At 47.8% G+C, this 7,418-nt stretch overlaps 1 long non-coding RNA gene across 1 annotated transcript; it reads right to left on the bottom strand.

Annotated features, from left to right (window-relative positions):
* Positions 1 to 239: 239 nt before the first annotated feature.
* On the bottom strand, positions 240 to 6,196 carry LOC118350395 (uncharacterized). The gene is made up of 3 exons (XR_004804089.2): positions 6,044 to 6,196; positions 3,626 to 3,746; positions 240 to 880 (listed from the first exon to the last, which is right to left on the bottom strand). It is a non-coding gene; the product is annotated as an uncharacterized LOC118350395 (long non-coding RNA).
* Between the last annotated feature and the right edge of the window lie 1,222 nt (positions 6,197 to 7,418).

The following is a 7,418-nucleotide window of genomic DNA, read 5'->3' as shown; positions in this document are numbered from 1 at the left end:
ATCTAATTGCATTGTCAAGTGGTTCCAGAACAGTGTCAAACAGTAGTGGTAATAGTTTATGGTGACAGCTGACATCTGTCTTTAATAGGGAACTATTTCTAGAATCTCTCCATTCAACATGTTGGAGAAAACTGAATCTCTCTATTTTACATATTAAGATGGTGGGTTATGTTGAGTTTCCCATGATTCGGACATCTTGTTTTTCTGGAAGGAACTACACTTAGTCTTAATGTATTCTGCTTTTATTTACTCAATTTTCTCTCTCCTTTTTAAAGTTTTATTTATTTAAGTAATTAATTAAGTAATTTTTACATAAGTAGGGCTTATGACCCTGAGATCAAGAGTCACACACCCTTCCAATTGATCCAGCCAGGCACCCAACATAATTTTAATCCAGACATCCCTCCTTAGCTCGGAACTTCCTCCCTTGGAGATCATTCCCCCCCTTGGAAGTAGAGGCACAAAAACAGGGTGAAGGTGAGATGGGAGTGTAGCTACAGGAAAGAGCTGAAGCTCGGGATGTGAGCTCTCAGCCTCCTGTCCTCAAGGGAATGAGGATCCACAAGAGGTACCGCAAACCCCTGACTGAGAGAGAAAACAGCTGAGCAAGAGGGTGAGGAGGGCCAGGGAAGGGAGGAAGGCTACTGAGGACTAAGGAGCAGGGGGCAGGGGGCAGGGGGCTTTGGAAGAAAACCAGATACCCTTCTGCTTCTCCCCAAAGATTTCTCGCCCCTCTGTTACCCTCAGGGCTATCTTAAGCCCTCGTCTTTATGGGGAGACATGGTTCTGAATGTTGGGCTTCTCAGGTTCATGGAATATAGGTATGGGTGGACATTTCCGTGCTAGGGGAGGTGAGGCAGGCTGGATGAGTCCTCTGAAGCTGTTAAGAGATCAAGGAAAATGTCCAGTTAGTTTGGCCACTTCTCAACATTTGGACTTAACTCTGCTGCTTCTGAGAGCAATAACCACTTATCCCCTCCACCCATCTCCTGCATGGTCCCAAGGGCTGTTCTTTTGTCCTAAACATATAACCTTCTTCCATTGTCCCTCCATTTCCTGATGCAGTTGTGAGGTCCTCTGGCCATGACCCTTTATCAGGAACCTGGCTGACTTCATTGTCACCCTTGGGTGACGATGCCCAGGGTTGGGGCAGTAGAGAGAAAGGGGACTTTCCAGTGTGGGCCATTAGGATGACTGAAGGCACCTAGGTGGATGGTGGGCTGAAGTCAGGTAGCCTGAAAGAGACAAAAGGGCCCTTCCAATGTCTTCTCTGAGCTGGCCTCCTTCTCCCTACTATGACGGTCAGCTTCAGGGGCACAAAAAGGAATCCTTGATCCAGAATCTCCACATCTTCCAGACCCATGAACTTCCTCTGGCCCTTAATTAGCCCAGTCATTTAAGAGGCAAGGAAGCTGAGCTTGTATTACCTGGGTGGGTATAGACACATCCCCACTCTTTTCTCATGAGAGAAGATCAAGAGCAAACAGACAGGTGTGGGAGTCAATTGAGTTGCAAGCGAAGTGAGGAAGAGCATGTTTAGCCATTGATAGGAGGCCTGCAAGAGTGAATGGTGGGCACCCAGCCCAGAAGCAGGGGATTGAGTGCAATGACTGGAGGCTGATGATAACTGTGAGGATTAAAGTGTGCTATTTGGTGCATCCCACTACAGGCAACTACAGCTAACCCCATTTCTCAGCCAAGGGAGGCTGGTCAGCAGAAAACGGCTCCTGCCATCAGATTGGAGCTCAGGATGGAAATCCAGCTTCTGGCAAGATGGCAAGAGTAAGTCAGACCCTAGGCTTGAGGGTAGTCAGGACCCCTGTGGACACTTGAAGCAGCGGGCTTGGACAGAGAGAGGCAAGATCGACGTTGGAGTTTGGATGTGGGCTTCCAGAACAAGGCGGAGTGCAGGGAAAATGGAGGGCGTTTAGGGCATTTAAATTAGCCACTACCAGCCACAATACAAAAGAGCTTTTCTTAGAATCATCTTGCAAAATCATGATAGATTCTTGACTGTTGTGGCTTCCTGTGGAAAAGTAGGTACCACTGGAAGGTCCTGGTAAGTTCCCCGGGCATGAGTCTTACTCATTTGCAGTCTTCTCAATTTCTGCACCAGGCCCAGGCCCTGGGCTGGGGTGGGGGTGGGAGCTGCTAGTAAACCAGTCACAGATGTGTTGTGTGAGGTAGAGTCGAGGTAGTGGCAGGACTGCTTTTTGGAGTAACAATGCAATTTCCTCAGAAAAGCCTTCTAGTTTGGGCAGACACCACCTGGTGTTAGCAGCTTAGAGAGACCAGAAGTTGCTGGCAACTCAATATCATTTCCTTCCTCTCCATCTAGGCTTTCCTCTGCCCAGCAGGGGCTGGGAGCCAGGAAACTAGAATCCCTGCCAGTCAGGGAGATGCACTTCCATGAGATCTGGCAGGTGGAAGGGAAGCATAAATCACAGCATTGTTCTTCTGGCAGCCGTGGGCAGGTGTGTGGGCCTCACCAGATAGATTTTGGAATAATCTTCAGGCATTTTCTCCACTTTGGTGCTGGAAGTTCAGGTGTCCTGTAGTTTCAGCAACTTCCTGATGTCCTAAAAGCTAGCAATGAACTTAATAGCCAGCACTTCCACAGCTTTGTAAACACCAAATTCTCTGCACTAAGTCTCTTTCTGCTTGAAATACTTAGAGTGGTTTCCGTGTTTTCTAGCTGACTGATATAGCAAGCTTGCTGATCCTAACAATTTATAACCTGCTTTTTTTTTTTTTACCTAATAATAGATCATGAAGATAAATATGTCTATAGGTCACTCAATATTTTAAAAATATTTTTTAAAAACCTGGGTTTCCATGGCTGCGTGCATGCTAGCTCATCATACAGATATGTCATAATTTATTTAACCAGCTCTCTGTTGTTCAACATTTAGTTTGTTTCCTGTTTTTTACTTTTGTAAACCCACACTGTCAAGTATATCCTTGGCTATGCATCTTGTACAGAGTCAAGAGTATTTGCTTAGAAGTAAATATTCTTGAAGTGCAATTTTTAGTTAAAGGGCATTCACTTTTTGGAAGCTTTTATGCATATTTCCAGATAAGTCATCCATGTTTTATTCCCTTGGCCCTCAGGATACCTCACTCCACTGGTTTTCCGCCCCCCTCTCTGGCTGTGCCTTCTGTCTTGTTGGCTGGTTCTTTCTTACCTCCCTGATTTCTAACCAGAGGAGAGCCCCCAGACCCAGTCTTGGCTCATATTCTCTTTTTAACCTGTGCTTATTCTCTTGGTAAATACTACATGTATGCTGATGATGACTCTTTCATCTATACTTTAGGCCCATGCCTTCCCCTGCACTCTGGACTTGTGGGGTCAAATTGCCTGCCCAATATCTCCATCTGGAAGTCCAATGGGAATAACAAAATTGGTGTGTCCTAAACTGGGCCCCCCCTGATTTTGGCTCCCAAACCTGCCTTCTCCAGTCTGCCCCATTCTAGTCAGTGACAACTCCTTCCTTCCAAGGTCTTCAGACTGAAGAACCTGGTAGTCATCCTTGATGTCTCTCTTTCTATTGAAACTTTGTGCAGTCCTTGAGAAATCCTATGAGCTCTAACTTCAGAATACAGCCATAATCCCATCACTCCTCACCAGCTCCACTTTCACCACCGCTTCCAAGCTGCCATCTTGTCTCAGCTGGGTCTTTGTCTTCTAACCAGTCTCTCTGCCTCCCCCATAGCATATTCTGTTCTCAACAGCAGCCACGGTGATCCTGTTAAAACATAGACCAGACCACATCACCACTCTGCTCAGAACCCTCTGGTGGGTCCCCTCTCCCTCAGCAAAAGCCAACATCCTTATAGTGGCTCGCCAAACCTTAACTGACCCCTGCCATTGCCTCTCTGATCTCCCCTCCCCACTCTGCCTCCTCAGTCTGCTCTGGCCACTTGAGCCTTCTGGCTGTTTCTCAAACATTCTAGGCAAGCACCCATCGTGAGCCATGGCTCCCCCTGACCCTTTGCCTGGAAGACCTCCCGCAGCTGTCCACATGGCGAGCTTCATTGCCTCCAGGTCTTAAGTCAAATCCTCAGTGAAGGCTTCTCTGATCACTCCCTGCATCCACCATGTAAAATGACAACCCCTAGCCACCTTGACACTCCCCATTTCCACTTTACTTTTCCCCATAGTTCCCATTACCATCTATCAAATATATAGAAAGATAAAACTCATTTTGTTTATTGTCTCCTGTTAAAATTCAAACTCTTTGAGGGTGGGAAACTTTGTGTGGTTCACAGATGTATCCCCTAAGGAGGTCCTGAGAACAGTAGGCATTAGATAAATGTTTGTTGGATGAATACCTGAATTCGGCATTTTTCTTTTCTTTTTCTTTTTGCTTAAGGTTACATGGTAAGGGGAAGAGTGAGGTTTGAATTAAGGACTTTTTTTTTTTTAAGATTTCACTTATTTATTCATGAGAGACACACAGAAAGAGGCAGAGACATAGGCAGAGGGAGAAGCAGACTCCTTGCAGGGAGCCTGATTCAGGATTCGATCCCAGGACCCTGGGATCATGCCCTGAACCAAAGGCAGATGCTCAGCCACTGAGCCACCCAGGTGCCCCTGAATCTAGGACTTTTGATTCACAATATTTTTTGCATTAAATCAAATTTACACAATAACCTAATTAAGGATATGGGACTCACCCCCTAAGCCCTAAGGCTAGAGAGAGCTAGGGATCTCTCGATTTCTGTCTGTTGCTTGAATTCCCTCTGTGATGTTTTAGCCAAGTACACATTTAACCTCTGTTGGAATATCTACAGGGCTAAGGCCCTTGCTGCTTCCTGAGAGAGGCATTCAGACATCTATGCAGTTTGTTAGGTTAGTAAGCCAGATGGCAGACATTGCTAGGTGCCTACCAAACATCTGTCCTCCCCCCTTCCTGTACAATTCTGGTTCTCTTCAGGGCATCAGTGTGTCCAGCAAAAGCTAGGCTCTCCAGGCTTCTTCATAACTAGTGTGGGTAGGCCTGTGACATGGTTGTGATAGATGAGATGTAAGTGGAGATTGGGTGGTTTTCCTGATTAAAAGGAGGGAGATTTTAGCAATTTGCTACCCTTCCCTTTCCCCTTTTCCTCCCTGGAATGTGGATGTGATGCCTAGAGGTCCAGCAGCCATCTTCTGACCGTGAGAGGAAAGTCACATGCTCAGACTGTGGGAAAGGAAGGGAGTCTGGGGTATGGAGGGCAGCATGGATGCGCAACATCAGTCTTGGCTGCTGCTACTGCAGCGCTTCTCATCATGAGAAGAAAATAAGCCCTCCTTGGTTAAATGTGTGAAGTCAGGTTTCTGTTACTTGCAGCCTAATACAATCCTAACCACTACAATGACCTAAATGTTCTGCAAACAGGCAGGGTTTGGGTGGCCGCTGGAGGCAACCCCAAGGAACAGCCATTTCACTTTGTGTGGCTTAGTAACCATAAGAGTTAACGTGACAGGAGGTATCTCACAGGGCAGGCGCTGCTCTAAGGGTTTACCTGTATCGATTCACTTAGTCCTCAGAGTCAACTGTGAGCTGAGTACTATTACGACCACCTGCATTTCACAGAGGGGCCAAGCTAGACACAAAGAGGTTAAATAGCCACCCCCAGGTCACACACCTGGCCAGGGACAGTGTGAAAATGTCATCTGGGGCTGAGGCCCTCTGCCCTATTGTGTGGGAGTAATGTATCCAAGCACCTCTATGTGGAAAGCTGCTGTTCCAGGAATTTGAAAGGAAAAAAATATGGATAAAAATAGAAAAGAGACAAGAATATTTAAGATGACAGGCTTTTCCCATACTGCCTTTTCCAGATCAGTCTTAGGATGGGCACTGTTCTCATACTTGTCCCCTCCGACTCTGGCCTTGTCTTCTCCTTGTCCATCTGAAAAGCTTCTCCTTGTCCCTAAAGAATCTGAGCTCTCTTTAATGGAATTGTATTACGGCCCAGGACCCACTTGTCTGGGGCAGGCATCACGTGGGCGAGGCAGGGGTGATGGAGACAGATGGCAAACAGAGGAAGATTCGATTACCTGCTTCTTTCCAAAGCTGATCAGCCCTATAACTGTGTTATGGCCCATTATTGGTAGGCTTCTTCTTGGCTGCTGCTTGAAATTTGGTTTGTTTGTGACTTGTTATATCCGCTGAAGTTCAGAGATGGATGAGGTTGGGTCTGGCTCGGAAGTCTAGGGAGCAGAGGAGAGGGAGACAGCAGGAGATGAGTGCTGTGGGGACAGGTTGGGGAATTGGAGATCAGCCAGGGCCAAGTAAGCACAGGGCCAGGGGTTTCTGGTGACATAGGGGAGAGAAGATAGGGTGTAGGGGCCTCAAATGCCAGGCTGAGAGGGCTGGTTGACATGTGGTTTGTAATAGGGAGCTATGGTAGGCTCTTGAGCAAGGGAAGTGACAAGTGAATGTGGTTTTGGAGAAGAAGAGGAAGAATCAGGTGAGACTGGGATGGTTGGGACCCTTTATCTGTCCCTCTGAGGAGGGCAGACGATGGAACCAGGGGCCTGGACTCCCTGGATTCAGAGGCAAAAGGGAAACAGGGCAGACACAACAGACTTGTGCTAGACCCACACCTGTGTTAAATCTCACTCAGTCCTTGAAGCAGGCCTGAAAGGTGTCTTGTGTATCAATGTGGAAGTGGCAGCCCTGTGAGGATGAGTCATTGCTGCTCACACAGTGGAGCTTAACTCATTCTAATGCCATGTTCTCTCCACTGAACCATTTGCCCTTCCAGGGCTCAAGAGTCAGGGGCAAGAAACACCCAATCTTCCTCACTCTTGCTGGCACTCAGAGCCCATAATAGCAATGGCGGTAGGCAGTTAGCCACTGCTTACCGAACACCACATGTTACACACATCCTCTCTAATCATGGTCAGGTTTGATGATCCTCATTTGACAAATAGAGAAGTGGAGCTTAGGGAGGTCAATGGCCTGCCCAGACCACACAGTGTGTGCATATGAGAAGCTGAGCAAGAATTCCAGCGCAAGCCTGCCTGCTTCCCTTCACCACACTGCACCCCATTCCCAGACTCTGGCTTCTGTATTCCCGGACTCTACTTGCTCTAATCCTGGGATTAGAGAGGAGGGGGAATTGGCAGAAAAGCTCAGAACAAGCTATTCAGCATGGAAACTTTCTCTGAGCATCCCCAGGCCTGCCTCCTCCCCACCTTGTCTCCCTTCATATCTCCAGCCTCCATTTTTCCAGGCCTGAGGCCCAGGGGCCTGGAGAAGGGAGACTGTGGGCAGGCCTGGGGAGGGTCTGGGACCCATGGACACGTGGTCCATGGAAGCCCTGGACTTCCCATCCCTGGGATGGGTAGGGTGAGTTAGGGGAAGGAAGGGAGCCCTGCTAAGTGGGGAGCATGTCCCTGCAGGAAGCCAAGAGTCTCGGAGGAGGAC

Source organism: Canis lupus, chromosome 12, assembly GCF_003254725.2.
Source record: "Canis lupus dingo isolate Sandy chromosome 12, ASM325472v2, whole genome shotgun sequence".
Classification (NCBI taxonomy): domain Eukaryota; kingdom Metazoa; phylum Chordata; class Mammalia; order Carnivora; family Canidae; genus Canis; species Canis lupus.
The sequence above is the reverse complement of the archived record's forward strand: the minus strand, read 5'-3'. Positions and strand labels throughout refer to the sequence as shown.